This window comes from Pezoporus occidentalis, unplaced genomic scaffold, assembly GCF_034315485.1.
Source record: "Pezoporus occidentalis ecotype Australia unplaced genomic scaffold, CSIRO_AGI_Poc_V1 ctg79, whole genome shotgun sequence".
In the NCBI taxonomy this organism is placed as follows: domain Eukaryota; kingdom Metazoa; phylum Chordata; class Aves; order Psittaciformes; family Psittacidae; genus Pezoporus; species Pezoporus occidentalis.
The window spans coordinates 1,786,315-1,791,564 of record NW_026916147.1 but is presented as its reverse complement, the minus strand read 5'-3'; the positions used below and the strand labels follow the sequence as shown (position 1 = coordinate 1,791,564).

General features: G+C 48.9%; 1 long non-coding RNA gene across 1 annotated transcript; it reads left to right on the top strand.

The window, feature by feature from the left end:
- Nucleotides 1-523: 523 nt before the first annotated feature.
- On the top strand, nucleotides 524-944 carry LOC134155520 (uncharacterized). The gene is made up of 2 exons (XR_009961594.1): nucleotides 524-583; nucleotides 637-944. It is a non-coding gene; the product is annotated as an uncharacterized LOC134155520 (long non-coding RNA).
- The last annotated feature ends 4,306 nt before the right edge of the window (nucleotides 945-5,250 follow it).

Sequence of the window (5,250 nt, the reverse complement as noted above, 5' to 3'; positions counted from 1 at the left end):
TACCCATTACCCCTTGTCCTGCCACTACAGTCCTTAATGAAGAGTCTCTCCCCGGCATCCTTATAGGATCCCTTTAGATACTGGAAGGCTGCTGTGAGGTCTCCATGCAGCTTCTCTTCTCCAGGCTGAACAGCCCCAACTTTCTCAGCCTGTCTTCATACGGGAGGTGCTCCAGTCCCCTGATCATCCTCATGGCCCTCCTCTGGACTTGTTCCAAGAGTTCCATGTCCTTTTCATGTTGAGGACACCAGAACTGCACACAACACTCCAGGTGAGGTCTCACAAGAGCAGAGGAGAGGGGCAGGATCACCTCCTTCGACCTGCTGGTCACGCTCCTTTTGATTCAGCCCAGGACACAGTTGGCTTTCTGGGCTGTGAGCGCACACTGCCAGTTCATGTTAAGCTTCTCATTGACCAACACGCGCAAGTCCTTCTCCGCAGGGCTGCTCTGAATCTCTTCTCTGCCCAACCTGTATCTGTGCCTGGGATTGCTCCAACCCAGCTGTAGGACCTTGCACTTGGCTGTGGGTGACAGGATAGAAATAATTAATGAAATGGACCCAGGCGTTATCACCCTGGTCCAGTTTAAGCCCTGGGAATGGTAAAGAAAATACCAGGTGCTATTGGCCTGGTCAGGCTTAAGCCTTGGGAATGGTGAATAAAACACCAGGTGTTAATGCCCTGGTCCAGCCTAAGCCTTGTGAACTGTAAAGAGAACAATGAAGGGTAAAGATCGGTTAGCAAAACAAAGCAGGCAGTTTGCAAGATAAAGCAGGATTTGCATCTCAAAGACAGACCAAACAGTGTGAATATTTGTAACCCCTAGTAGTTTTGCTAAATCGGGATGATAAGGGAGTAAAAGAGTGGAAAGTTACTGCTTAGCACTTAGTAGACTATAAAAGAGATGGGAGACACGAAATAAAGGTCTTCAGATTTCACCAGAACTGGAGTCCACCTTTGATACGCCACACTTGGCATGGTTAAACTTCATAACGTTGGCATCAGCCCACCTCACAAGTGTGTCAAGGTCCCTCTGGATGGCATTCCTTCCCTCCAGCCTATCAACCGAACCACACAGCTTGGTGTCATCGGCAAACTTGCTGAGGGTGCACTCAATCCCACTGTCCATGTCACCAACAAAGATGTTGAACAAGACCTGTTCCAGCACCGATCTTTGAGGGACACCACTCGTTACTGGTCTCCAGCCAGACAATAAGCCAGCAACTCTTTGCGTGTGGCAATCCAGCCAGTTCTTTATCCACCGAGTGGTCCACCTATCAAATTGATGTCTCTCCAGTTTAGAGACAAGGATGACATGCAGGACAGTGTCGAACGCTTTGCACAAGTCCAGGTAGATGACATCAACTGCTCTACCCCTGTCCACCAGTTCTGTAGCCCCATCACAGAAGGCCATCAAACTGGTCAGGCAGGATTTCCCCTTAGTGCAGCCATGCTGGCTGTCACCAGGCACCTGGTTGTTTTTCATGTGCCTTAGCATGCCTTCCAAGAGGATCTGCTCCAAGATTTTGCCAGGCACAGAGGTGAGACTGACTGGTTGGTAATTCCCCAGGTCATCCATTTTCCCCTTCTTGAAAATGGGGGTTATATTTCCCTTTTTCCAGTCATCGGGAACTTCACCTGACTGCCATGATTTTTCAAATAAGATGGCCAGTGCCTTAGCAACTTCATTCGCCAGCTCCTTCAGGACCCACAGATGGATTTCATCAGGTCCCATGGACTTGTGCACATTCAGGTTCTTAAGATGGTCTCAAACCAGATCCTCTCCTACAGTGGGCCCAAGGTCTTCATTCCCACAATCCCTGTGTCTGCCCTCCAAGACTTGGGTGGTGTGGTCAGAGCATTTGCCAGTGAAGACCGAGGCAAAGAAGTCATTAGGAACCTCAGCCTTCTCCAAATCCAGGTGTCCCGAGTTCAGCAGTAGCAGTCATTTTTCTCCTCCTTGGTAGCTGGTGCAGTGCAGTGTTTTGACTTTCAGCTCAGGAACAGAGCTGATAACAATGATGTTTTGGTTTGGCCAAGGACTTTGTGAGCCTCATGCTCTGCCAGGGAGGAGGGGAAGCCGGGAGGAAGCACAGACAGGACACCTGACCTAAGCTAGCCAAAGAGGTATTCCATACCACAGCACGTCATGCCCAGGAGGTAACTGGGAGTTAGCCGGAAGAGCTGTGGGACTGTGGGGTTGGAGGAGGTATGGGTCAGTGCTTGGTCGGGCTGGGGGGGGCAAGTTATCGGTCGGCTGGTGGTGAGGTGTTGTATTCTCTTCCCTTGTTATTTCCTTTATCATTGTTATTATTGGTAGTAGCAGTAGTGATCCGTATTATACCTTAGTAACTAAAACTGTTCTTATCTCAACCCGTGGGAGTTGCATTCTTTTGATTCTCCTCTCCGTCCCTCCAGGAGTAAGGGGAGGGAAGGAAGTGGGGGAGTGAGTGAACGAGTTGCCTGACTGGGTTTAAACCACGACAGTTCTTTTGGCGCCCAATGTGGGGCACGAGGGGTTGAAATAACAACAGATCTGTCCGGACTAATAGTCACTCGTCACAATGCTGATTCATTGGCTCTCAAGGTTGTTCCTCTTGATCTCACAGTTTCAGTATATCGTATCTTACTTCCATCCGGTATTTGCTGTATTAGTGTTTTTCAAGTGTGGGGCTTGGGCTAAGGTTTTTGTCTCATTGTACTTTATGGTAATGACTTGTAATACAATAGAATCATTGATCATGAAACTGATCTGGCTTATGTTCCCAGTGTGGTCACCACCTTTATACTTTGGGAGGTATATAATAGAAGTGCTTCGCAATTACACATCTTTTTTCTCCTTCTCAGGTGCTCAACCTGTGAAGGAGACATCCTTTTACCCTCCTAGTCCTCCCCCCAGACCATTTACATTTGAGAGTTTTGAAGTTTTTGAATGGCCTTTTAATGCTGTTGAGACTTGTTTGCTGATCGTGATGGGAATCACCATGCTAGCATGCATACAGAGTGTGTTTTGCCCATGACTGATTTCAAGAGTTAAGCAGAGTCAGGTTTGGGTCTTGTCTGGGGTCAAACGACGATGTAGGAGGACCAAGAGATTTTCCCTGAGGCTAGACAGCCATGAGTGGCAGGGTGTGTGGGATAGTATAGGCAAGTATCTAGGTCAGTGGGCCCCTCCAGTACTTTGGAATTTCACTACCGAACAACTGCAAAATCCAGAAGAATTAGTAAAGCACTTAAATGAGGTGTGTGGTCATTCTGGCCATACCAGAGATGGACAAATCATGGCAACATGCTGGGGCTTGGCCTATGCTTACAGGGCCTTGTTCAACACTATCCAGCACCTTCAAAAGGAAAAGAATGTCGGCGGATCTGAGGGCAAAGCAGCAGTCAGCGCAGCTACTCCAGCTCCAGGCACAGCAGCTTCACCACCCCCAGTGACAAGTACAGTTGCTACTCAAACTTTGGCTGCAATGAACAGCGCAGCTACCCCAGCGGCAAGTACAGCAGCTGCTCAAAATTTGACTGCAACAGACAGCATGGTTACCCCAGCTCCAAGCACAGCAGCTGCACCACCCCCAGCAACAAGTACAGTCGCTACTCAAACCACAGTGATAATCACTGCAGCCAAACCAGAGGACCAATTCGAGGAGAGGAGAGGAGAGGAGAGGAGAGGAGAGGAGAGGAGAGGAGAGGAGAGGAGAGGAGAGGAGAGGAGAGGAGAGGAGAGGAGAGGAGAGGAGAGGAGAGGAGAGGAGAGGAGAGGAGAGGAGAGGAGAGGAGGAGAGGGGAGGAGATTTTAGAAGAGGAGAGGAGAGGAGAGTAGATTTGAGGAGAGGAGAGTAGATTTGAGGAGAGGAGAGGAGAGGAGAGGAGAGGAGAGGAGAGGAGAGGAGACAGAGGAGAGGAGGAGAGGGGAGGGAAGGGGAGGAGAGGAATGAGAGTTAAAACTACATAACAATATCAGTTGCCCCTGTACGCAAGAGAACAAGCAAAAAAGAGGCAAGAAGGGTGAAGCGAGATGAAGAAACAATGAATTCACCACCTGGTCCAGAATCTGATCAGGAGTCATCATCCCATGACGAAGAAGAAGAAGAAGAGGTAACTTCTCGACCTTGGACCTCAACCGAGCTACGGAATATGCGAAAAGATTTTACCCGTCAACCAGGGGAGCACATCATCACCTGGTTACTCCGATGCTGGGACAATGGGGCCGATGGTCACAAACTAGAAGGTACAGAAGCCAAGCAGCTGGGATCACTTGCTAGAGAAGGGGGAATTGACAAAGCAATTGCAAGAGAGAAAAAGTCCCTCAGTCTTTGGAGGTGGCTCTTGGAAGCTGTGAAAGAAAGGTTTCCATACAAGGACAATGTTATGAGTTGTTCAGCCAAGTGGACTACTATAGACAAAGGCATCCAGTCTCTGAGGGAATCAGCCATCGTAGAGATGATCTATCACATCAAGCCGAATAACGGGGATACACCTATAGATCCAGATGAAGTTGAATGTACACGACCCATGTGGCAAAAACTCACACGGAATGCACCGTCATCCTATGTCCATTCATTGGCAACAGTAACCTGGAATAACATAGTACTACTAACAGTGGATGAAATGGTTCATAAACTCCGAGAGTTCAAAGACAATCTCACCCCTTCCATCATCTCAGCTGTGGAAAAACTGCCCCAGGACCTCAAACAATTGAGGGACGATCTATCTGATTTATCCAGCTCCTCACGTGTACCAACACACGTCTCAGCTATTAACAAAAGACGTCCTATTGTTCGAGAGAGGAGATACAGGAGGTATACACCATGGGGTACCCTATGGTTTTACCTGCTGGATCACGGAGAAGACATGACAAAGTGGGATGGAAAACCTACTTCAGCTTTGGAGGAACAGGTGAGTGAACTGAAGAGGGGAGCAAGGGCCAAGACTGATCGTCCCATGAGAGCTACGGCTTCAGCCTCTGGTGAGCAGCTTCCCAGATGGAGTGGAAGAGCTGATTTTACTCCAGCTCCTGTGATAACGAAGAATAATCCCTTTTACCACGACTTAAGTGTCCAATGCTGTGATGACCATTAGAGGGGCCCTGCCTCCAGCCAGGTGGAGGTAGGGGACAATCGGATTTACTGGACTGTGTGGATCAGATGGCCTGGCACATCAGTCCCACAGAAGCATAAGGCTCTAGTAGATACCGGTGCACAGTGTACCCTGATGCCATCAAGCTGTCAAGGGGTGGAACCCATCTGT